At 37.5% G+C, this 27,976-nt stretch overlaps 1 pseudogene across 1 annotated transcript in view; it reads left to right on the top strand.

The window, feature by feature from the left end:
- Positions 1–631: 631 nt before the first annotated feature.
- The window catches only part of LOC309629083 (centromere protein U pseudogene), a 385,624-nt pseudogene continuing 358,279 nt past the window's right edge, over positions 632–27,976 (top strand). The window contains exon 1 of the transcript XR_014249509.1: positions 632–26,663. The product of XR_014249509.1 is annotated as a centromere protein U pseudogene (transcript). The remainder of the gene's footprint in view (positions 26,664–27,976) is intronic.

A 27,976-nucleotide genomic window follows, 5' to 3' on the forward strand; every position in this document is an offset into this window, starting at 1 on the left:
TAGGAACATTAGGGTGCATGTATCTTTTCAAATTAGTGTTTTCAGTATTTTTAGATATATACCCAGGAGTGGAATTGCTGGATCATAAGGTCATTCTATTTTTAGTTTTTGAGAAATGGCCATGCTATTTTCCACAGTGGTGGCACCAATTTACATTCCCACCAACAGTGTATGAGGGTTCCCTTTTCTTCACATCCTCACCAACATTTGTTATTTGTGTGTGTGTGTGTGTGTGTGTGTGTTTTGGTGATAGCCATTCTGACAGATGTGGGATGATATCTCATTGTGGTTTTGATTTGCATTTCCCTGATGATGGCAACATTGAGAATCTTCTCATGTATGTGTTGAACACATGTATGTCTTCTTTGGAAAAATATTCAGATTTTCTGTCCATATTTAATCAGATTGGTTTTTGATATTGAATTGCATGAGCTGTTTACACATTTTGGATATTAACCCCTCATTGGTCATATCATTTGCAAATATTTTCTCCCATTCAGCAGGTTGTCTTTTCATATTGTCAATGGTTTGCTTTGCTGCCCAAAAGCTTCTGAGTTTAATTAGGTCCCATTTGTTTATTTTTGCTCTTGTTTCCTTTGTCTTAGGAAACAGATTTTATATATATATATATATATATATATATAGCTACAATTTATGTCAAAGAATGTTCTGCCTATGTTTTCCTCTAGGAATTTTATGGTTTCCAGTCTCATATTTAGGTCATTACCTACTACAACTTTATTTTTGTATATTGTGTGACAAAATGTTCTAATTTCATTCTTTTGCATGTAATGTGCAGTTTTCCCAGAACCACTTATTGAAGAGACTTTTTTTCTTCATGTATATTCTTGCCTCCTTTGCCCTAGATTAATTGACCATAAGTGTGTGGGTTTATTTCTTGGCTCTTGATTCTGTTCCATTGGTCTGTGTGTCTGCTGTTGTGCCAGTACCATACTGTTTTGATGACTGTAACTTTGTAGTGTAGTCTGAAGTCAGGGAGCATGAAACCTCCAGCTCGATTCTTTTTCTCAAGGTTTTTTTGGACTATTCAAGGTCTTTTTTGTTTCCATACAAATTTTTAAATTATTTGTGCTACTTCTGTGACAAATGCCATTGTTATTATGATAGGGATTCCATTGAATCTGTAGATTGCCTTGGGCATTATGGTCATTTTAACAATATTAATTCTTCCAATCCATGAACACAGTATATCTTTCCATCTGTTTGAGTCAGTTTCATCACTGTCTTATAGTTTTCCGAGTACAGGTCTTTTACCTCCTTAGGTAGGTTTATTCCTAGGTATTTTATTCTCTCTAATGGCATTGTAAATAGGATTCTTTGCTTAATTTCTCTTTCTGCTAGTTCATTGTTAATATATAGAGATGTAACATAATTCCATATGTTAATTTTTTATCCTGCTACTTTACCAAATTCATTTATTAGTTCTAATAATTTTTAGTGGCATCATAAGGATTTTCTGTGTATAGTATCATGTCACCTGCAAATGATGACAGTTTTACTTCTTCCTTTCCATTTTGAATTCCTTTTATTTCTTTTTCTTGTCTGATTGCTGAGGCTAGGACTTCTAATACTGTGTTGAATAAAAGTGGTGAGAATGGGCATCCTTGTCTTGTTCCTGAATTTGAGAAAATGCTTTCAGCTTTTTACTGTTGAGTGTGATGTTAGCTGTGGGTTTATCATATATGGCCTTTATTGTGTTGAGGTATGTTCCCTCTATACCCACTTTGTTAAGAGTCTTTATCATAAATGGATATTGAATTTTGTCAAAAGTTTTTTCTACATGTGTTGGGATGATCATATGATTTCATTTCTTCACTTTGTTAATGTGGTGTATCACACTGATTGATTTGTAGATATGAAACATCCTTGCACCCCTGGAATAAATTCCAGTTGATCATGGGGTAAAATGCTTTTAATGTATTGTTGGATTCCATTTGCAGTTTTTCCATCTGTATTCATCAGTGATATTGGCCTGTAATTTTCTTTTGTTGTGATTTCTTTGTCTGGGTTGGTATCAGGGTGATGCTAGCCTCAAAGAGTGAGTTTGGAAGTGTTCCTTCCTCTTCAACTTTTTGGAATAATTTGAGAAGAATAGGTGTTAACTCATCTTTAAATGTTTTGTAGAATTCACCCGTGAAGCTGTCTGGACCTGGACTTTTGTTTTGGGGCAGTTTTATTTATTACCGATTCAATTTCATTACTGGTAATTGGAAGGTTCATATTTTCTATTTCTTCCTGGTTCAGTCTCGGGAAATTATACGTATCTAGGAATTTGTCCATTTCTTCTAAGCTGACCATTTTATTGGCATAGTTATTCATAGAAATCTCTTATGATCCTTTGTATTTCTGTGGTGTCAGTTGTAACTTCTCCTTTTTCATTTCTGATTTTATTGATTTTGACCATCTCTTTTTCTTGATGAGTTTGGTTAAATATTTATTTTGTTTGTATCTTCTCAAAGAATCAGCTCTTAGTTTTACTGAACTTTTCTGCAGTTTTTTTAGTCTATATTTCATTTATTTCCATTTCGATCTTTATGATTTCTTTCCTTCCACTAACTTTGGGTTTTGCTGTTCTTCTTTCTCTAGTGCCTTCAGGTATAAAGTTAGGTTGTTTATTTGATATTTTTCTTGTTTCCTGATATTGCTATAAACTTTCCTCTCAGAACTGCTTTTGCTATGACCTATAGGTTTTTGGTTATTTTGTTTTTGTTTTCTTTTGTCTCTAGTATTTTTTTATTTCCTCTTGATTTCTTCAGTGATCCATTGGTTGTTTAGTAGCATGTTGTTTAGCCTCTCTGTGTATGTAGTTTTTGCAGAGCTTTGGGGTTTTTTTCTTGTAACTGATTTCTAGTCTTGCACTGTTATGGTCAGTTAAAATTTTTTGAGAAAACAAAAACCAGTGCACTAAAATAATCTAAACTCTTCTCAGCCAACAGAAGCCTAGAAATGCTACATAAAATATAACCACCTCTGAACTGGGTTTTGTTTTGTTTAAGTTTACAGGGAAGAAAAGGAAACCTCCAGATGCTATAAAGGAAAAGTAAGTTAAATATTAGAGTAGTAAGGGCTTGCTCTGATATTAGACTTCCCTGGAGGGTAGGTGTGGATCTTGGTAGTCTAATTAAAGTCCTATAAAGAGCTAGATAACTTCATTAGACATCTGATTTTCTAGTACAGTGCTTCCCAAGCTTAAATGTATGTAGAATCATTTGGAGATATGGTTAGCACACAGATTCTGACTGAGCAAGTCTGAAGTAGAGTTTCAACTTTCAAGTTTCTAACAAGTTCCCAGATGATGCTGATCCTGCTGCCAGAGGCCACTCTTTAAGTAACAAGACTGTAGTAGAACCAGAACATTTTCAAAAACAAAAGCAAAAAAGCATTCATTCCCCTATTTATACCAAAATGTTCCAGGACCAACCATAAAATGGTTGAGTCTCTCCTATCAACACCATTATCAGCATGCACTCCAGACACTACAACCCACATCATGGCACAGAATGGGCTTGATTTAAAAAGTTGCATCTGAAGCTGGTGTGGAAGGAAAAACAGGGGAAAGGGAAGGGAATGAGGAGAGATCAACAAAACAAAATCTTCTATTTTGAACAAAATCTTCTACACAGAATTGCCAGGTTAGCTAAGTAGTCAACTTTTTATATTTTCTATCTACAAGCTATTTTCAATAATGATAATTTGTCCAACTTAGGACAAAACATAAATACCACTTGAGATGCACCAGGGGCCCCCAAAGGGCTCTATTCTATCAAATCACATTTAAGAAGATTTAGCACAACACTTGAAGAACATAAAATGGCTGGGCAAGAATGTTTGATATCAGCCAGTGTCAAAAGGTTCATCTTCAATGAGCAACACTTGATAAATTTCTATTAAATGAACTCACACCCCAGCCTGAATGTCTCAGAAAGTCATTCATGTCTGCCATCATTTCAGCACTTAGCAAAGCAAAACTCCTTGTGTCTGTGCTTTGGGATCCACAACCAACTGACTGGACACCTGGGCAACAGGCAAGTCATACAGCTCTGAGTGATTCACAGAAAAAAAGAGATGGAGATTATATTGTGTCAGCTACCCCAAGTTGGAATAGGGATTTTTCAGGACAAGCTAAACTAACTCTTCTCAGGATTAAAATGCATGAAAGTTCTGAAAGTTGCTTAGCACATTGTCATTTATGGGTAACAGATACCAAAGATTTTCCAGAACCCATCCCAAAACTTCATTTTCTGTCCTGTCAATTCCAGGATTACAATTAGCAGTGGAGACTGCTAATTGCCTTACAAAATCCATTCTCCCGTTCTTCTACAATAGAGTTTAGGAAAGAGTTACTCAATTAACACTATATTGCCTGACCACCCTTGAAGCTAAGTGTAGCCACGTAACTGCTATCACTAATTTAATATGAGCAGAAGTAAAGTGTGCATCTTACACTTCAGTTACTTATGAGAAAAGATAACTTGCCCTAGACATCCCCTTCTTCCCAGTCTACTGTCCCTGAGATTCAGCTTGACCATGCAGATGAAGACAAAGCCCGAGGATGTGGAGGAACCCACAAGATGAAAGACACCTGTGTGGAGCTGAGCTGTCCTCACCTGGACACTCACCTCAAAAATCTTGTGTGAGACTTGAATAAACAAAATTCTTTTTTAAACCACCATAATTTAGCCCCCTATGTTATAACAGCTTTGCCTTTATGTTATCTACTGCTGTAGCCTTCTGAAGAAGCTGTCAAAAACTGAGTCTTACTAAATTAGTCTGATAAAGCAATTTCATACCTTCCTAGGGAAGCTATACCAACCATCCATTAGAATTTACTGTGTTTTTAATAAAAGAGATATATTTATGGGCAAAACTATTTAAAGGAGATTGAAGAATTTAGCCATTTTTCTATCTGTTAAATCATTGCGCTTTAAATAACAAGAGAAATATATTTAAAAGCAAAACAACTTGGAGAAGATAGCTATTTGTATCACTATCAGTCATTTTTATTTCCAGTTATTCAGTAAAAGCTGATGATATGTGGTGTAAAGGGGGAAATTATTTTTATAAATTATCAAAGCCAACTCTCTTTCCAAAATCAAAGTGAACGCTGATTCATCCTATCCCTGCTGATATACAGCTCATGCATTGAAGAACATATCATTGTCATAGTTCATTAGGCAGATTCTCCCAGCATTTTCCCTCTTTCCATGGCTCCATGGGTTAAGGGAACAGCACGGCTTTTGTTATAAGATCCACCTCTATCTGAACATTGGATTTAGCAATTGCTATCTGTTCATTCGTTTAGCACTAGGGATACAAAGATGGATGTGTTTCTGTCACTATCCTCTAGGAACTCGTGACCCAGAGTTGGAGACAGAAATCTAAAAAGATTATTACAGGGACTTCTCTGGTGGTCCAGTGGGTAAGACTCCATACTCCCAATGCAGGGGGCTTGGGTTCGATCCCTGGTCAGGGAACTAGATCCCACATGCATGCCGCAACTAAGAAGCCAGCAAGCCACAACTAAGGAGCCTGCCTGCTGCAACTAAGACCCAGTGCCACCAAATAAATAAATAAAGTTCTAGGAGGGTAAGCTTGCAAGAAAAGAATCTTAAAAAAAAAAAAAGGATAGAAAAATACAGTAAAAAGATTACTACACACAAAATAGCAGAGGAGAGCAGGTACATCAAGAGAGGCCAAAAGGGTATGTCATCCATTTATGAAGGTCAGGGACTTTGTCTTCTTCCACCCTTGTATCCCAGTTTCCATTTAATATATACTGATCAAACCAAAATTAATTTACACATTCTTTGGCCTTAAGTGAGTTGCTTCTTTAAGTCATATTTTCCTCACCAGTAAAATGGAAAAACTAATCTTTGCCTCATAAGATTGTTTTGAGGAATAAACGAAATAAAATGTGTAAAGTACCTTCACATAGTAAGGACTTAATATATTAAAGCTCCTTTTCCTTCTCTTCCCCTTCCAACAATGACTTGAAGCTAGAAATGTTCATGTGTATTACATTTATTATCAATTTCCCCACTTTCACTAATTTCTATACTAAATACTCTGTCATGTATTTCTATTTTCAGCCTATAGATCTCTTGTGGATAAAATGTTCTGATAGTTTACTACTTTCTATAAGGAACACTATTTCCATATAATGGCTCTAAATTTGCTTCTTCAAGTATCAGTGGAGTTACTCTATTTTTTAACACATGATGATTTATTGCACAACTTTGTTCACATGAGCCAAACTGTAATTTCCTCAACTGAGTCCAGACTCAAGAAAAACAGTCTATCTTCAGTGAAAGAAGTTCAGAAAATCTCAACCCACCGGTCCAAAGTTGTAGCATAAATCAGTCACCCACCTCCAGCCATGTTGGAAACAGAGCCTGAGAGAAATTAGCTGTTATTCTATCCATGGGTGAATATCCAATATGCACCACTACACATACAGAAAACCCAGTCACAGAAACCAAGGTGAAAACTGATACAAAAATGGAGTTCTGGCAAAAAGGAAAATGAAACTTCCCTATAGAAAAGCCTCCACTACTAAAAACATATGCAAGCCCCCCCCACACACAAAACAACATATATGCATACATAGAAGATAACTTCCTTTAAAGAAAAACTCATAGAAATTATAAAATACAGAAGATATTCAGGTAACTGTAAAATTCATGTACCAAAAAATACATGAGAGACTTCACCTTGATAGAAAGGAGTAGCTTGTGGAAGAGCAATTCTTCCTCCAAGAACAACTAGAAAAAATTGCATACAATACCAAAAAATATCTATTTGAAGGCTCAGAGAGCTGCAAGGCAATTAGGACTTGAGAAGCCAAGAAAGGTTAAGCCAAGTAAAGCCACTTTTACCTTCAAAGCATTTGCAAATTCTTGGCGTGGTGTAAGAATCTGGGAAGAGAACTACAAACGTGGAGCTCCTGACAAAGTTAGAAAGATTAGAACTTGGGCCTCCTAAGGCAGCTAATAATTGAGTGCTCAAGTTCCTAAAGAGAAAAGAAATGGAGAGAAGTGTGACACATCATGGTATTCCACCCAAGGCTTGTGTTGGATTCATACACTTCATGGGGCAAAAATCTAAGAGGTTAAACAAAAAGATGCTGAAAGAAAGGAAGAATTTTGAACAGTCTCAAGTGCCAAGGAGGCAAAAATAGGAATTCAAGACAAGAAAGTATAAGGCTCTAGTATATATTTCATCTGGACTCTCAGCTGGGACCTCAAAATGGCTACATGCCAGGGATAAACCAAATATCATATGATATCACTTATATGTGGAATCTAAAAAAATGATACAAATGAACTTATTTACAAAACAGAAATAGACTCACAGACATAGAGAACAGACTATGGTTACCAAAGGGGAAAGTGGGGAGAGGGATAAATTAGGAGCTTGGGACTAACAGATACACACTACTATATATAAAATAAACACAAGGTCCTACTGTATTGCACAGGTAACTGTATTCAATATCCTATAATAAACCATAGTGGAAAAGAATATAAAAAAAAAAAAAATATATATATATATATATATATATATATGAACTGAATCACTTTGCTGTACATCAGAAGCTAACACAACATTGCAAACCAGCTGTACTTAAATTTTTTTAAAAAGACATGGATGAAAGAAACTGAAGACAACACAGATTGAAAGATACACTGTGTTCTTGGACTGGAAAAATTAATGTTAAAATGACCATACTACCCAAGACAATCTACAGATTCAGTGCAATCCTTATCAAAATACTAATGGCATTTTTCACAGAACTAGAACAAAAAATTTTTAAATTTGTATGGAAACACAAAAAAACCCAAATAGCCAAAACAATCTTGAGAAAGAACAACAGAGCTGGAGGAATAACACTCCCTGACTTCAGACTACAATACAAAGCTACAGTAATCAAAACAGTATGGTACTGGAACAAAAACAGACACATAGATCAATGGAACAGGATGGAGAGCCCAGAAATATACCTACACATTTATGGCCAATTAACCTACGACAAAGGAGATGAAAATATATAATGGAGAAAAGACAGTCTCTTCAATAATTGATGCTGGAAAAACTGGAGAGCTACATGTAAAAGAATGAAAGTGGAATATTTTCTCAGACCATATACAAAAATAAACTCAAAATGGATTAAAGAACCTAATGTAAGACTGGAAACCATAAAACTCCTAGAGGAAAACATAGGCAGAACACTCTTTAACATAAATCATAGCAAGTGTTTTTTTGATCTGTCTCCTAAGGCAAAGGAAACAAAAGCAAAAATAAACAAATGAGACCTAATTAAACTTAAAACCTTTTGCACAGCAAAGGAAACCACTGACAGTACAAAAAGACAACCTACTGAATGGAAGAACATATTTGCAAATGATATGACTGATAAGGTGCTATATCCAAATCTATAAACAGCTCATACAACTCAATATCAAAAAAAAAAAAAAACCAACCTGACTAAAAAATGGGCAGAACACCTGCACAGACTTTTTTCCAAAGAGGAAGTGCAGATGACCAACAGGCACATGAAAAGATGCTCAACATTGCTAATCATCAGGGAACTACAAATCAAGTCCACAGTGAGATATCATCTCACACCTGTCAGAATAACTATCAATAAAAAGACCACAAATAACAAATATTGGTGAGGATGTGGCAAAAAGGAATCCTCATACACTGTTGGTGGAAACTTGTGCAGCCACTGTGGGAAATAATACGGAGGTTCCTCAAAAAACTAAAAATAGAACTGCCATATGATCCAGCAATTCCACTCCTGGGTATATATCTGAAGAAAATGAAAACACTAATTTGAAAAGATACATGCACCCCAATGTTCCTAGCATCATTATTTACAATTGCCAAGGTATGGAAGCAACCTAAGTGTCCATCAACAGATGAAAGGATAAAGATGATGTGGTATATATATACTATGTAATACTACTCAGCCCCAAAAAAAGAGCAAAATTTTGCCATTTGCAACAACATAGATGGACCAAAGGGTATTAGGCTTAGCGAAATAAGTCAAAGAGAGACAGATACTGTATGATATCACTTATATGTGTAATCTAAAAAATGAAACAAGCAAATGAATATACAAAAGAGAAGCAGACTCACAGATATAGAGAACAAACTACTGGTTACCAGTAAGGAGAGTGATGGGGCAGGGGCACGAAAGGAGTAGGTGATTAAGAGGTACAAAATACTATGTATAAAATACATAAGCTATAAGGATATATTGTACAGCACAGGGAATATAGCCAATATTTTATAATAATTTGAATAGAGTATAATCTATAAAAGTACTGGAGCACTATATACTTTAATATAATATTATAAATCAACTATATTTCAATTTATAAAAAGAGAGAAAAGAGAGCGGTGCATTCAGGGTGGTATTGGAAGGGCAGGAATAGAAACAGAGATGTAGAGAACAGACTTGTGGACACAGAGGGGGAAAGGGAGGGTGGGATGAATTGAGAGAGTAACATTGACATATATACACTACCATGTGTAAAATAGCTAGTGGGAAGCTGCTGTATAGCACAGGGAGATCAGCTCAGTGCTTTGTGATGACCTAGAGAGGTGAGATGGGGAGGGAAGGAGGGAGGTTCATGAGGGAGGGGATATAGGTATACATATAGCTGATTCACTTTGTTGTACAGCAGAAACTAACACAACAATGTAAAGCAATTATAATCCAATAAAGATATTAAAATAAATAAATAAAAATAAAAAAGAGAGAGAGAAAGGTGAAGTGGAGGTGAACCAAAGCCACCCAGCTGACAGGCAGCACCAAGGCTCCCAGTGTTATGAGTGAAGCCACCTTGGACATTAGAGCCTTCCCAGCCCCGGTCAAGCACAGCTGCATGAGTGAGCTCAGCCAGCAGTGTGCAGAGCAGACATGAGCTGTCTCTGCTGAGTCCTGTTGGGATTTCTTGACCCACAGAATTTTACACAATAAATGGTGTTGTTTTAAGGCACTAGGTTTTGGGGAGGCTTGTGATGCAGCCATCTAATAAGCCATCTCTTTCCCCTACCTCCTCATCTCTATTACTCAACTGCATTCCAGATCTCATCTGTCTGGGTGTTTTTAGGAAGCCAGGAAACGATGCCCAGGTAGAAAATCCTCCCTGGAGCCAAAATGGGCCAGCAGGCTTGCTTCCTGCCCACATTTTCCAAGCCAGTCTTGTCCCATTTCCACTTTGCTTTGCCTCAGATAAACTTTTAGGAATTTTCCCCATTTCTGATTTATTCTGCAACACCTCTGTCTCGTAATAGCAAGGCCACTACCATATTCAGCTTGGATCTTCCCTCAGAGACCCTAAAATCACAATTTGCAGATGGTTATTTTTGAGCATAAGGAAGATCTGGAAATGTGCATATGTATATCTGTATGCACATACTTATTTTTATTTATATGCCCTAGGTCTCAACCAAGTCAAAATTACATTTAATTCTATATATATTTGAATAATTCAACCTAGATGTCTACCTCTTTATATGTCTCCCAGTGCCAACTAATAATATACCAATTTCTGACAAAAAGCCCCTTTTAATTCTCTATAAAAGATTCTTTAACCCAATTTGATTTATTCAGTAGTCACAATATGAATATGAATTGACCTGGAGAGATTATTCAGTGTTTTTAAGAGATCTAAACTGTTTCCAATGGCAACCAGAGAATCAGCTTGACATCTCAGACTATGACAACCTTAAGAGTTCATCCATATGATGAGCCCAGCAGAGAACTGGGCGGTTTATGCATTTTAATCATTGATAATTTGGGTGGTTGCTGATGAGAAGACTTTAATGTGAGGAACTTGGAGAGTGTCCCAAGGAGAGTTGCCAAGGTAATTAAAACAGCCTTGTAAATCAGTTTTAAGAATATGCCAGGCTGCCCAAGTGACCATCAGCCTGTCTGACCCTCCCCTTCCCTCCCCTGGCCACCCCCATCTATTCATCAGACGTTCTCAGCCTTAATTGAAATTGACAACACAGTGATGACCAAAATGTGCCATGGTTTATACAGCACGTACTACTTCATAATCTCATAGGGAATGTGATACGAAATGATGAGATAGGTCGTTTACACCCTGCCGACTTTCTGAAAGTGTGTTACATAGCCTACATTTAAAAAATGCAATGAGAATTAACACAAGGTAATAGCCAGGCTTGGGCGTTTTTAAATGTATATAGGAGAAGGTAAAGAAGTAGAAATTAAATCCCCAAACATGCTAAATGAAGAAACCTAGGATATGTGGATATAAATGTAGCCTTGACAATATAGCATGGAAGAGAGATGGGGGAGGGGAAGGAAAAAGCACACTCAGAGTGGGATGAAGGAGTTGGAGGAAGAGATAGTGGAAGCAGAGTGCTGACATATGCTGGGTTCCAGTCTCCATATATTGAGCTGCTCTAGAGCTTTCACGTGTCTCATGTAATCCTCGTGGGATTTGATGAGAACATTGAGACTCAGAGCTGGAGTCTCACCCAAAGTCTCACAACCAGAAAGTGATGGAATATTATGCCTAACTAACCTAAAGCTGTATGACCCCAAAGCCAATACTCCTTCTGCCCCCAAATTCTCAGTCAAAAAGGAATTTATTTAAGGGCACTAAACAATAGAAAAAATAGTCTTATGCAAAGCAGTTAATTCATGCATGCAAGGGTGGGTTTATTTTCAGAAGTCAAGTATGTTGTAGTGGTGAGGCATTTGTACACAGTGGTTAAGGGCACAAGATCCAGAATAGGCAAAAAAAAAAAAATTTGAATCTTAGTTGCATCACTTCCTAGCTGTGTGATCTTTGGCAATTTACTACACCTCTTGGACCTTCACTTTCCCCATCAGAGAAGTGAGAACAGTTATGCCTAGTTGATTGCATGTTGAAAGGATGACACAGTGCAATACAGAATGCTTAATAAAGAGCTCTGAACACAGAACTTAATATATGTAAACTATAATAATCTATTTTATTCTCATTCCTATGTAGATGATTATTAAAATGGCCATGATTTCTTTTCTTTTGTTAAAACAGCTTTATTGAGGGGTAATTTACATACCACAAAATTCCCTCATTTTATACCTACAACTCAATACTTTTTATTAAATTACAGAATTATACAGCCATTACCACAATCTAATATGAAACATTTCCACCATTCCAAAAAGAAATATGCCATTTGTGTTCATCTCCATTCCCACCACCAACCCCAGGGAACCACAAATCTTCTTTTTCTCCCTACCCTTATTCTAGCTTGGAACAAAGGTCAACACTATTAAGAAAAATATTAATTAAATATTAATATTTTAAAATACAAGACATAAAAAAAATTTACAAAGAAAATCAGTTATATATTACTCTAAATAATCACTCAAAGTAGAAGGTATAATATTGATGTTAAACCAAACCGACAATAGTGATAAACCTTGCCAACGAAAGCTCATTATTCAGACAACATTTAGTAATAGGTCATAATGCAAATTCTCCTTTGAAAAAGATAAATATATATGTATGCATGTGTATATTCTTCTAAATTTGTGTAACTCTTTACATTTTATAAGTAAAAAAAATGTTTTTGTTTAAAAAAAAGAAAATCAGTTATAAACACAATTGTCAAATCATTTCAAAAATATGATATGGTGAAATATGTGCTTTATTCCTAATGAATTAAATAACAAGATCTAGTGCTGGCTCCAATAACGACTATAATTTTAAAGTAATGATGAGTATTAGTGATAATTTGAGTATCTGCAACAAGTATGATATGAAAGATGATTTCTTTTTTTTTTACTAGTCTAAATGGAATAGTTTTTATTGAGTGAAAGATTCTTTAAATTCTATGATGCTTTACAATTTTCAAAAGTTTCACACACATAATTTAATATAATCCCATAATAATCCTTTTTATTTCCACTACCCTTATCTTGCCACTTCCCTCCTCCTTCTCCCCACTGATAGCCACTAGTTCATTCTCTATAAGATGGCCATGATTTTACTGAAGTATTTACAGGTAAAATAACATACTCTCTGGGATTTGCTTCAAAATACTTTAGCTTAAAAAGGGGACTGGAGAGAGTGTTGGGCTGGGATGGCCCCGCCGGGGAGAGTGCGGTGCTCGGGTACGAGATGTTCAAAGAACACTGTAGGAAGAACACACTCCACGGAAGATACCCTCCTCTACACAGCACTCTATATACGCTGATGAAGAATTCTCCAAACACTGTGGATCACCTATCCCCTCAACTCCTCAAGGAAAATAAGCAAAAAGAAGTTTGGACACTTCTGAAATTGAAGCAACTGAAAACAAGTCTGTAAAAAATAGTGCAAAAAAGCCAGGAAGAAAACTCAAGCCCATTAGTGATGAATCTGAAAGCACTGAAGAAAGTGATATAAGAAGAAAAATTAAACCAGCAGACAACATAATACACGACAACATGAAGCTGTTTCAGCTACAGCATCTTCAGAACTTTCAGAGAAACCAGCTGAATCAGTCACGCCTAAAAAGATAGGACCCCTTAGTGCTGAGCTCTCTGTTGAAAAAGAGACCCTGGCAACAGAAAATCAACTGAAAACTCAGAAAAAGATGTTTCGTTGCAAAAGGAAGAAACCAAGAAGTGAAGTCACAGACTCGGATACTTCCTACTGTGTACCTATTTGGTGTTTAAAAGAAAACCAGTGACATCATGGAGTTAGATGTTGTTTTGTCTGCATTTGAGAACATCCCCTTAGAGTATAAACAAAAACAGACTCAGAATTTGTAAGGAAGCCATCGACAAATTTCATTCTAATTTGAAAGAAGAACTCATCGAACTGCTTAAAGAAATCAGATGTTGAAAACTCTGAAAAGGAAGAACACTAAGATGATCTCAGATATCGAAAAGAAAAGGCAGCTTTTGTCTTTTTGTGTTTGTTTTTTTCTAATTTCTAACTTGCCTTTTAATTTTCTTTCTTTCTTTCTTTTTGGCTGCGTTGGGTCTTCATTGCTATGCACAGGCTTCAGTAGTTGTGGCTCGTGGGCTCTAGAGTGCAGGCTCAGTAGTTGTGGCGCACAGGCTTAGTTGCTCCACAGCATGTGGGATCTTCCCAGACCAGGGCTCGAACCCATGTCACCTGCACTGGCAGGCAGATTCTTAACCACTGGACCACCAGGGAAGCCCGGGGACCCATTTTTAAAAGGTAGAATTTAAGACATCTAGTTCCCTTTAGCATTTTCTAGCAAGCATGAGCAGTGATACGACCAGCATTTCTAGGATCTATATAATGAGCTGCAGCCAATAGAATAGTCTCATTTCTGTTTCATCCAAATTCTGCAGTTTACTCAGTTATTGCCTCTGGCTCCTTGCATAATTAGATCTGGGGATATTTGTCTCCAGTTAAATAACTTTATGAAACTTGAAATTACCTTCAGTATTAGTGTTATCTTTCTTTGAGAAATCAACTGCTAAATAACAAAGAAAATTTTAGCTAAACCTCATCTTACTTACAGATTTCAGCCAGAAAAGGATTTTCCACATTTAGTACCAACCCTACCCACCTGTCCTCTATCCCTTTTGTAGATAGAACCCATAAAAGGTAAAGTCCAAGTACTCTATGAAGAAATAATGTATTCTAAACAGAAATAGACTCACAGACATAGAAAACAAACTTATGGTTACCAAAGGGAAAAGGGTAGGGAGAGGGATAAATTAGTAGAAGTTTGAGATTAACAGATACAAACTACTATATGAAAAATAGATAAATAACAAGGACCTACTTAAAGCACAGGGAACTATATTCAATATCTTGTAATAACCTATAATGGAAAAGAGTCTGAAATTTATATATATATATATATGTATATATATATATATATATATATATGTATAACTGAATCATTTTGCCGTATACTTGAAACTATCACAACAGTGTAAATCAACTAACTATATTACAATTTAAAAAAAGAAATAATGTATTCTTCCATGAAAATTCTACATACATAAATTCTTTGGTCCTTCCCTTTTTTTCCCTCACAGATATAGCGGAAGCCCGGAGATGTTTAGATCTTTTCCCTTCGTCTGCGGTTACCTTCATGGTTACTTGTGATTGAAAGCTTTCCAAAACCCACTTGGGCCTCTGAGCAACACTCCAGCAACTGCACGTTAACCTGAGTAACTAGAGACTGCAGCTAACGCACCTCACACCTGTGCTTTCGCCACTGCCAGCCTTTCACACCCACACCTTGTTACTAAAGCAATTTAAAGAACTGTATTCTGAAAAGAAAATATTTTACATGTTATTTTTCCTTTCTAGATGTCTCACTTCAATTAGCTAGGACATTGTTCTCCCCTTACCAGGCTGATTAACCCCTGGTGCTGCCCCATCTGTGTATCTGTGTGCTCCATTTTTCCATTTATCAGCCTTTGGTTGCACTTATCCACTGACCTGTCTATTGCTCCTTCTAGACAAAGAGTTTCTTCAAGGCAAGGGTCATCTCTCACATGCTTCTAAATCACTAAGCATCTGACACAATGCCTGGTGCATAGGAAACGTTCAGAAATTTGTGATGAACACATGGTCCATACTACATTCTGTCCAGTGGGTAAAACCACGTCTGTCACCTAAGTATTTCCACGTCAGCTTTGCTATTCTTAACTTCAATAACTGCTATGTGCCTAAATATGGATATAAAGTACATATTTATATTGCTCAGTTGGCCCTTTCCATCTGTCTTCTGTTCTAGGAAATTTCCTTTATTTCTCTGAGTATATCCTTCATTCCAGTTCTCATTCCAAGAGACTACCTTTTCTCCTAAAACTCCCATTAATTGAATGTAATTGAATGTTACACCTTCTAAATCTGTCCTCTCTCTCTCTCTCTCTCTCTCCTGACTTCATATTCATACTTTCCATTTCTTTATCTCTTTGTGCTGTGTTCTAAGAGAAATTTCTTCAGCTTGGGTTCTCAGTGGTATCCACTGGTTCATCTATTAAATTTTTTCCAATACTATATTTCTAACTTACATGCAGTGAAATGTGCAGATTTTAAGTATAGAGTTTGATGAGTTTTAACAAATGTATATATCCACCTTTACATCCAAGAACTCAATTTATTACCCACAGATCCATGCTGAAAGAATGATGAGAAAACAAACTTCAGGAAAAAGAAAATGAAGCTCAGAGGAATAGATACATGCATGAACTATTAGAAAAAATTATTCTTAAGTCTAAATAATTGTTAAAATATTGAAAATAATCTGAAACTAAAATTCCAGTTGAAATCAAGATGGGAGATGGAGAGGGACTTCCCTGGTGGTCCAGTGGTTAAGACTCCAGGCTTCCATTGCAGGGGGCATGGGTTCAATCCCTGGTCAGGGAAATAAGATCCCGCATGCCATGGGGCATGGCCAAAAAAAAATCTGCAAATAAAAATGTGTTTAAAAAAAAAGATGGGAGGTGGAGAAAGGAGAGGAAGCAGAAGACATAAAAGCATGCTACATTTTTTGTATTGTTTAATGGAAGGCTACAGAGATACTATTTAACTGCAGACATTGGAACAATACATTTAATATGGAGACACAAAAGACCCCGAATAGCCAAAGCAGTCTTGAGGGAAAAAAAAGGAGCTGGAGGAATCAGATTCCCTGACTTCAGACTACACTACAAAGCTACAGTGATCAAAACAATATGGTACTGGCACAAAAACAGAAATATAGATCAAGGGAACAGGATAGAAAGCCCAGAGATAAACCCACGCACCTATGGTCAATTAATCTATGACAAAGGAGGCAAAGATATACAATGGAGAAAAGACAGTCTCTTCAATAAGTGGTGCTGGGAAAACTGGACAGCTACATGTAAAAGAATGAAATTAGAACATTCCCTAACACCATACACAAAAATAAACTCAAAATGGATTAGAGACCTAAACCTAAGACCGGACACTATAAAACTCTTAGAGGAAAACATAGGAAGAACACTCTTTGACATAAGTCACAGCAAGTTCTTTTTTGATCCACCTCTTAGAGTAATGGAAATAAAACTAAAAATAAACAAATGAGACCTACTGAAACTTAAAAGCTTTTGCAAAGCAAAAGAAACTACAAGCAAGATGAAAAATCATCCCTCAGAATGGGAGAAAATATTTGCAAACCAATCAATGGACAAAGGATTAATCTCCAAAATATATAAACAGCTCATGCAGCTCAATATTAGAAAAACAAACAACACAATCAAAAAATGGGCAGAAGACCTAAATAGATATTTCTCCAAAGAAGACATACAGATGGCCAAGAAGCACATGAAAAGCTGCTCAACATCACTAATTATTAGAGAAATGCAAATCCAAACTACAATGAGGTATTACCTCACACCAGTTAGAATGGGCATCATCAGAAAATCTACAAACAACAAATGCTGGAGAGGAGGTGGAGGAAAGGGAACCCTCTTGCACTGTTGGTGGGAATGTAAATTGATACAGCCACTATGGAGAACAGTATGGAGCTTCCTTAAAAAACTAAAAATAGAATTACCATATGACCCAGCAATCCCAGTACTGGGCATATACCCAGAGAAAACAATAATTCAAAAAGACACATGCACCCCAATGTTCATTGCAGCACTATTTACAATAGCCAGGTCATGGAAGCAACCTAAATGCCCATCAACAGACAAATGGATAAAGAAGAAGTGGTACATATATACAATGGAATATTACTCAGCCATAAAAAGGAGTGAAATTGAGTCATTTGTAGAGACGTGGATGAATCTAGAGACTGTCATACAGAGTGAAGTAAGTCGGAAAGAGAAAAACAAATATCATATATTAACACATATATGTGGAACTTAGAAAAATGGTACAGATGAACCGGTTTGCAGGGCAGAAATTGAGACACGGATGTAGAGAACAACTGTATGGACACCAAGGGGGGGAAGCAGCGTGGGGGGGGTGGGGGTGGTGTGATGAATTGAGAGATTGGGATTGACACGTATACACTAATATGTATAAAATGGATAACTAATAAGAACCTGCTGTATAAAAAAATAAATAAAATAAAATTCAAAAAAAAAGAACAATACATTTAAGTGTCCATGTTAAAATCTAAAAGTAATCATAGTAGAGTAATGAAAAAATGGACACCACATCAGAGCAGTTTGGTAAGGCCACTGTGAGAAGGTACTACTTGAGCTAAGACCCAAAGGGTGAGAAGGATCCTGTGATGCAAAGATCTAGGGAAAGCATATTTTAGGCAGAGGAAATAGCATGTGCAAATGTCTGGAGGCAGCAGAAGGATTGGCGTGTTTGAGAACCAGAGAGGAGGCCAGTATAGCTGGAGTGCCAAACAAGAGTGAGAAAGAAACACTTAGATCTGAAAGGTAGGAAAGAGTCAGACCATGCGAGGCCTTTACACAATGTTAAAGGGTTTGGATTTTATTCTAATTTTTGAGGGGCGACCCTGAAGTGAGTTTTGTTTGTTTGTTTGTTTTATTGACATATAGTTGATTCACAATATTATATACATTTCAGGTGTACAACATAGCGATTCACAATTTTTTAAGTTTATGGTCCATTTAAAGTTATTATAAAATATTGGCTGTATTCTCTGTGTTGTACAATATATCCTTGTAGCTTATTTACTTCATACATGGTAGTTTGTACCTGTTAATTCCCTCCCCTTATCTTGTCCCCTCCCCCTTCCCTCTCCCCACTGGTAACCACTAGTTTGTTCTCTATATCTGTGAGTCTGTTTCTTTTTTTTTGTATTCACTAGTTTGTTTCATTTTTTTTAGATTCCACATATAAGTGATATCATAGAGTATTTGTCTTTCTCTTGCATTTCTCTGATGATTAGCATCTTTTCACATGCCTGTTAGCCATCTGCATGTCTTCTTTGGGAAAATGTCTATTCAGTTCTTCTGCCCATTTTTTAATTGGGTTGTTTGTTTTTTTGATATTGAGTTGTATGAGCTGTTTATAGATTTTGGATATTAGCCCCTTATCAGTCATATCATTTGCAAATATTTTCTCCCATTCAGTAGGTTGTCTTTTCATATTGTCGATGGTTTCCTTTGCTGTGAAAAAGCTTTTAAGTTTAATTAGGTCCCATTTGTTTATTCTTGTTTTTGTTTCTTTTGCCTTTGAAAACAAAAAAAAATATTGCTTCAGTATATGTCAAAGAGTGTTCTCCTTTGTTTCTTCTAGAAGTCGTATGGTTTCAGGTCTTACACTTAGGTGTTTAATCCATTTCGAGTTTATTTCTGTTTATAGTATTAGAGAATGTTCTAAATTCATTCTTTTACATGTAGCTGTCCAGTTTTCCCAGCATCATTTGTTGAGGAGACTGTCTTTTCTCCACTGTACATTCTTGCCTACTTTGTCATAGATTAGTTGACCATAAGTGAATGTGTTATAAAATCATTATGGAGAACAAGTTTCAGAGAAAGAAAAGTGGAATCCAAGAGGCTAAGTCAGAGATGATGGAGATTGGATTGGGAAATGGCAATGGAGATAGAAATGAACGGATCAGGGGAAACTTTTAGAGGGAACGTTGACAGTCCCTGGTGATGGGCTGGGCATGAGGGTGAAGGAAAGGAGAAAGTTAAAGATGATTCCCAGGCTTCTGGGTTTTACAATCAGGTGAATTGTTTTTACAGTTGGGTAAATGGTTTCTATAATTGAGTGAGTGGATTTTATAATTGGGTGACCCTTACTGAGTTGGGAAAGTAATTTGAGAAGAGAACAAGGAGTGAAGACCACAGGCCTCCTTTACATGCATCCAGATGCCCTTTTAGATGCCCACGTGCAGGTGTCTGTCCACAAACCTGGGGTTCTTTTTTTTTATTGAAGTATAGTTGATTTACTATGTTATGTGAGTTTCAGGTGTACAGCAAAGTGATTCAGTTATATGTATGTATATACATTTTTTATACATATATATAAATATATATACATATATATTCTTTTTCAGATTCTTTTCCATTGTAGTTTTTTTATAAGATATTGAATATAGTTCCCTGTGTTATATAGTTGGACCTTGTTGTTTATCTATTTCATACATATTAGTGTTTATCTGCTAATCCCAAACTCCTCCTTTATCCCTCCCCTACCCACATTCCCCTTTGGTAACCATAAGTTTGTTTTCTATGTCTGTGACTTTATTTCTGTTTTGTAAATAAGTTCATTTGTATCATTTTTTAGCTTCGACGTATAAGCAATTCCCATGTGTTCCTCCGCCAACATGGAAACGTCAACTTTTATTTCCCTGAATACCAAACTACGTTCTTATGAGCTCTGAACACACAGAGTACAAGATACTCTGTTCATTTGGCAGAAATGGCATTCCTCCCCCAAAAGGCACTAGTATCTTTACTGGGGGTTGATGCACAAACTTGAATAGAAAAAATGATTTTCACAACATCCACCTGAAGTTTAGCATTTCCTTCAATTCTGAATGTAGGCAAAAAACTGCAGTATTATTTGCTATACCTGTGACTGTGTTACAAATACAATTACAAATATTTTCCTATCATATCAGAGGTGTTCCAAGTATCTCAAAATGTTATTTATGCTCATCATTACTTTGAAATATGCCAGTTATTTGACCTGACACTAGATCTTTTTATTTAATGTGCTATTAAATAATATGATATTTAATATCACAATATTTTAAAGATTTGATAATTTTTTTCAGTATAATTGGTTTACTTTGTAATCCCATGCATTTTATTTTATGCATTTAAAAACATTATTCTGAGAAGAAACCCACAAGGTTCACCAGACTCATAAAGTTTGTCAAGTGCTTAAAACATGCCCAGTTCCTATTAGCACTACATAAGTTTTAATTAAACAAATGAAAATAAATTTCATGGGTTACTGGTGGGAGGGGGTTACAGAGTCATGGACTGGGAAGGCTAGGAATGGAGAATAGCAAGTGAAAAAGGAAACAGGAAAAATATAATTTCACTAAATAAAATCCCAATATGTGTGATATGATCCCACTAATGCCTGTTTATATAATTTTATGCTTATTTATAAAGCAAAATTGTAAAACAATGAGCAAATTTTAAATCTCTTATAAGTGTTGGAAGTCACTTTCCTAACGCTGTCTTCAGAGTTCAAAGATAAAATACTCAATAAAAAGCCAGAGTTAAGGCATCTGCAGAAAGACCAAACATAGCAAATTCAACCACGGAGATGATACACCCTGCCTTTCTCTGAGTGTAGAACCAGTCCCAAGTTACTGAATTTCAGGAGATTTTCATTAAAAAATAAGATAGGTGAGAATTTAAGGAAAACATTATCATCTGTTCTGTGAAAATCTCTTTCAAAAAACTTACGGTTTCTTGGCAGTTCACTTGAGAACAAAAACAAAAAAGAGGCAAGTAATGTGTTATAAGATATATTATGAGAAAGCCAGGCCACACCTTCAGAGTCCACCAGGGTCCTTCCCCAGGATCCCCATCACCCACAGACCTCCTGGCATGGGTGACGCTCTCTGATCTCGCCATGTCTGAGGACTATTCCCTTTCAGTCCGTTAAGTCCAAAGTGAGCCTCAGTCTTTCCGGGTTATCTTTCTTGCAAAGAGGAGAGTCATAGGATACCAAGGGTCCCCAACCCCTGGGATCGAATACCTGATGATCTGAGGTGGAGCTGATGTAATAATAATAGAAATAAAGTGCACAATAAATGTAATGCGCTTGAATCATCCCGAAACTATCCCCAACCTACAGTCCTTGGAAAAATTGTCTTCCACAAAAACGGTCCCTGGTGCCAAAAAGGTTGGGGACCGCTGGACCATTATACGGTAGGCACCATCCACTAAGCTTCCATCTACCCTCGATCCATTTTTCTTACTGCAGCCAAAATCATTGTTTCTAAACACAAATGTGATTCTCTCAAACTCTCCCTCCAAAAACCTTTTAGTCTCCCCCATTTCTCTTTGGATCTGGACAAAACTCCTTCATGTGGCTCCAATGCCCTGCGCTGTCTCAACTGAGCCCACCTCTCCAGCCTGACCCACCACCATGTTCCCTGCATCTGTGCTCTGCACACTCGGCCCTCCTGTCACCTGACCTCCCTGAGCCTCCCTCTCCTTGGGGCCCTTTGCATGTGCTCACGCCTCTGACTGGTATGTCCTCTCACCTCCTCACCAAGGTAGAGCCTGTGAAACTTTGAGACCAACCTCCATCCCAGTTTCTTCATACTTTAGTCTCTCTGAGATTAGAGTGTGTCCTACAAGTAAGTGGAGCCTTGTGAGTACTGTTGGCCCAGATGCAAGTCAATTCTTCCAACAAGAATTCCATTTGCCTCTGCCAGTCATCTCAGGGAACTGCCAATCTGAAATCACTTTAAATTCTCTCCTTGAGTTTTGGGACATATTATTAATGTGAATTCAGATGGAGAACACTTAAGCACTGACTTGACATTGAAATTCTCGGGAGAGTTTTCTTTTCCTCCTTCAGCTCAGTGCCGACATTGAGACAAGTAAATTTCCTTGCTGTCCCTTTCCGTGAGATCATTTATTTCTCACTTGCCCTTTTATTGCAGGGGGCATCCCAGCTTCAGGTGGAGGTTCCCTTTTAGGAATTCCATTGTGGTTGATTTTTTTCTTAGTGGTACATAGAATAACCATGCATCATATAAAAACTGCCTCTAAGTTTTGATGAAATACAGAGGTTCAAATTCCCCAGTTAGAGGCTTTATTAGTATTCTGTATGTCTCCAGTTTTCCCACTCATCACAGTGTAACTTCAGCTTTGTTTCTGTGAGTGGTTAAATCTACCTCCCTTTCTAAACTATAAGCTCTGTGAGGACTGAGACATGAGACTCTATTTTTGTCATCATGGCAATTCTAGAGTCTTCTACACATTTTTCCAGCTCATACACACTTTGAGCTACTTCATTCAGTTCTGGGAGCAGAATTATCATTGTCATTCTAAAGAGTATAATCCCAATGCACAGGGTATCACAGAGCTTTCTGAACAATACCTGACATATCCTCCTCAGATGCTCAAACGTGACGATATGAATTGACCAGGGGGTTAAATTATAACAGAACTGTGGCAGAGTCAAAGCCCAAACTGGGGCCATGATTTCCATGTTCTTGGTACATGGAGGCTTTCTACTTTCTGCAGATTAGAACCTCCCAAAGTTTCCCAGCTTGGCTAGAACTTACTGTTCACTCCTCAAACCCGAATCCCATGAAAGCTAAGTTCTCTCCTTTGTCAATTAACACAGTATTATGCATTCTTCCAAAAAGGAAAAAATGAGACCATTTCTCCCTCCCTGCTTCCCCATTCCATTATAAAACTAATCATATTCAGATATTGCACCAGTTCCTCCTTCAGACATCATATAATAAGGTAATGCTTATGGGTATAAAAATCATTTAATACATTAATGCATTTTTTCAAGCTTAACATTATTTACTAAAATCTTTATTACCCAAAGCATGGAGTGAAAAGGAAGGATGGAGTCAGTTAATACTAATGAGGATTTATTTACTAGTTTTTCCTGTTAGGAAGTAAAGATGACTACCATTTCCTTTCAAATAAAGAAAAGCGAATGGGTTTCCTAAGACAGAGTTGATGATCCAGGAATCATCTTGGATAATAATAATAGTTATTTGCTTGGGGCTTACCACAAACGGTAAATGCTACTATTGTGCCTTTTAACAAATGGGGAAATCATGTAACTCTAATCAAGCATAGCTGGAAATAGGTGCTCAAATATTGTATTCAGGACTCTCTCTCTCCCTCTAACTCTTGGCTCTACTTGATTCCATGTTAGCTTTATTTCCTAAAAGGCAATTACCATGTAATGAAAAAATCCCCAACAATCCGTATTTAATTGTCTTCATACCTTACAATCTCAGAAGGTGAGAGATCTTTTATGACTTTAATTTCCCAAAAGAGACTATTTGCCCAGAGTCCCCAGACAGGGAGGAGGTTTCTTGCCACATCAGTGGGTCTGTGGAAAAGATCCCTTTAGTCCCTTTTCACTAAAGAACAGCTGTTCAAGTCGTTAATGCTGCATAACAAATCACTAAATTTTAAGTGACTTAAAATAACATAAATGATCATTTTCTTATCTCATGTGGGTGAGAAATTTGACACTGGCTCTATGGGCAGTTCTGGCTCAATATCTCTGAAGCATTTGCAGTGCTAGGTGACTGCAGCTGGAAGTGGGGTGGGGAGGTGGGGTGGAGGCCAGCAGGAGCAGATGGGTGCTGGCCAGGCATAGCTCTAAGTGTAGTTCCAGGGCTTCTCCAAGTGGTCTCTCCACATGCGATAATTTGGGCTTCCTCATGGCACGGTGGCCTTGGGGCAGTTGGACAGCTTTCATGGCAGCACAGGCCCCCAGCAAGAGTGTTCCAACCAGCAACTGGAAGATGCACCACATTTTCTGACCGACACCTGGAAATCATGGAACATCACTTCCACTGACCAATTCTATTGGTTAAAAGTGAGACATAAGAGATTCAAGGGAAGGGGAATTAGATTCCACCTTTGATGAAGGAGGGACAAGTTTCTACAAAACCATGTGGACTAAGAAATATTCTTATGACCATCTCTGGAGAATGCAATCTGCCACAGCAGCCCTTACAGAGCCCTGGCTGGACGTAAGAGCTTCAGTTCTGACGTGTATCCCACACAGGCCCAGGTTATCAGGATATCATGCTGCAAGCATGTTTCTCTAACTTCAAATTACCTTTGTTTTAAGTGAAGTACCCACAGATTTCCATCTCTTTTTTTAAAGGTATGATTTAGTTTTGCTGTTGTTCTTGTATTCTATCCATCAGGTCCGTGTGTTAGTAATGGGAGGAAAAAAAGTGTTAGTCCAGTCCCCGTGCCCAAAACTAGATTTCAGTTCTGTTCCTAATCTCTGAAACTTCAGTCTCGTTCAGCAAAAATCTCCACCAAATTTAAATCAGGTTATTCTTTATTTTTTAACTTGAGAGAATAAAGCATATGAAACTCTTGGGTTTTTTTTTAGTTCTCTTGTCAAAAGTGAATCCAGATATAAGGAGTAGACGAGTTTTGAGCAAAATAAGCAAAATAGAGTCACACAAAAAATACGAGAAAGTCTTGAAAGCAAGCAGAGAGAAAAGACATATGGCCTACAAATAAACAATAATTAGTCAGAAAGCAGTTATTTCTAAAGTAACCATGTAAACTAAAATACAGTGAATATTGCCAACATGCTGAGTGACAATAATTATCAAATTGTCAAGCAAACTTCCACATCCAACTAAAACATGTGATTGAAAATAAAAATGCGATTGAGGGTATGACCAAGATGGCAGAGTAGGAAGACTCTGAACTCACCTCCTCTGCAGGCACACCAAAATTACAACTTACAGAGCAACTATCTATGAGAACGACCAGAAGAGATTTTCCAAAACTGAAGATATAAAGAAGGAACCACAATGAGATGGGTAGAGGCAGCAGAGACACAGTTTAGTCAGGACCCACACCCGTGAGTGGGTGACCCCCAAAGAGGAGAAATATCACAATTGCAGAGGTTCTCCCCAAGAAACGAGCAGCCCCAGGCTCATACTGGGCTCCTTGGCCAGGGGTCCTGCACCAGGAACACAAACCCCCAAAACGTCTGGCTTTGAAAACTAGTAGGGCTTAAGTTTGGGAGCCAGAGTACTATAAGATACACATGCACATGCAAAACCTCACATGTTCTGAGTCCCGATGCAGAGGCAGTAATTGGAAAGAAGCCTGGGTCAGACCCACTTGCTGACCTTGGAGATCCTGCCAGAGGGACAGGAGGCAACTGGGACTCCCCCTGGGGATGAAGACACTGGTGGCAGCCATATCGGGGAGTTCATTGTACCGCAATGATGCCAGCACTGGCGTATGCCATTTTGGAATCTACCATCTAGCCTATTAGCGTCAGAGGCATACTCGCCCACCAGCAAACCAGGACTAGCCTCGCACCCATCTGGGGCATGCAGGCAGCCTCGTAGCAACATGGCCCCACCCGCCAGCAGGCCCTCAGTGGATGGAGGGAGGTTGGAGCCTGGATTTTCATTGTTGGAGTGGGTGGTTATAGATAAGCAAGGAACGAGGTCTAGAATGATCCATGCGGTAATGGAGTCAGAGACATCCGCGTGCCACAGTGTTCATTGCAGCTCTATTTACAACAGCCAGGACGTGGAAGCAACCTAAGTGTCCATCAACAGATGAATGGATAAAGAAGATGTGGCACATATATACAATGGAATATTACTCAGCCATAAAAAGAAACGAAATTGAGTTATTTGTAGTGAGGTGGATGGACCTAGAGTCTGTCATACAAAGTGAAGTAAGTCAGAAAGAGAAAAACAAATACCGTATGCTAACACATATATATATGGAATCTAAAAAAAAAAAATGGTCATGAAGAATCTAGGGGCAAGATGGGAATAAAGACACAGACCTACTAGAGAATGGACTTGAGGATACGGGGAGGGGGAAGGGTAAGCTGGGACAAAGTGAGAGAGTGGCATGGACATATATACACTACCAAACATAAAATAGATAGCTAGTGGGAAGCAGCCGCATAGCACAGGGAGATCAGCTCGGTGCTTTGTGACCACCTAGAGGGGTGGGATAGGGAGGGTGGGAGGGAGGGAGACGCAAGAGGGAGGTGATATGGGGATATATGTATACGTATAGCTGATTCACTTTGTTATACAGCAGAAACTAACACACCATTGTAAAGCAATTATACTCCAATAAAGATGTTAAAAAAAAAATGGAGTCGGAGACATCAATATAAACTCATGTTTAGCTTAATGTAGATACAAATATTTATACATAGAAATATTTGCAGATATGTGTATATACATGGATTAATATTCACACGTATATTTGCTTGCTCTATCAGTCAAGAGGGCACAGAAGCAAAGATACCCCTGTAGCAACTAACACACTTAGTGCCCAGAACTTGGTTTCCCCTAGCACTCTCTACTAAAAGGGCTGGTTAGGGCTCCTTAGAGAAATGGCTAATTCTATGACTGGGGCAGAAAATATACAAGATGAGCCTGGAGCATCTTATAGTGCCAGAAAATTCAAAAGTGCTAAAAACAAACAAACAAACAAAAAAACCACACTGGAATGTTTTGAGCAACAAAATTAAATAGCATGGGGTTATAACCCAAAGTATAGAATAAATATCTATGATATAAATAAATGATGAAATAGACATATAAATGGGGGGTGATAGACAAATCTCCCATGCAGAAGAATTGCAAATAATTTATGTAGACACTCCACTCTCAGAGAGGTAGAACATAACCTCCCACTTAATTGTGGGCTGCACATGGTGACTGCCTGCCATAGAGAACTGTATGGAAAAGGGGAAAAAAGAGTAACTTGACAGTAGAGAAACTTGAAAACACTACCTTAGCCAGGTGATCAAGGCCAACATCAACAGTGATAAATAATGTTGAGAGGATATTCCTTAGATGTGATGTGATGAGGATAACACTTTACCTCTGTGGTCTTCCCCCCAGAACACATAACTGCACTCTAACCATGAGGGAAAAAATCAGACAATTCTCAATTGAGGGATATTCTACAAAATACCTGACTGGCACTCCTCAAAACTGTCCAGGTCATCAGAAACAAGTAATGTCTGAGAAACTATTATCATAGCCAAGAGGAGCCTAAGGAGACATGACCACTAAATGGAATGTGGTGTCCTGGATGGAATCCTGGGGCAGAAAAAGGACATTAGGTAAAAACAAAGAGATCTGAATAAAGTGTGGATTTTAGTTAATGATACTGTATCAGTATTGGTTCATTCATTGTAATGGACCTTAGTTAATTATTAAGAAGTTAATAATAAGGGAATCAGTGCGGGGAACTATCTTCACAATTTTTCTGTAAACCTAATACGGTTCTAAAATTAAAATTTTATTTTTAAAAATAAAGTGAATGCTACCCAAAGAGAAGGAA

Source organism: Balaenoptera borealis (assembly GCF_965194805.1).
Source record: "Balaenoptera borealis genome assembly, chromosome: 5".
Lineage (NCBI taxonomy): Eukaryota > Metazoa > Chordata > Mammalia > Artiodactyla > Balaenopteridae > Balaenoptera > Balaenoptera borealis.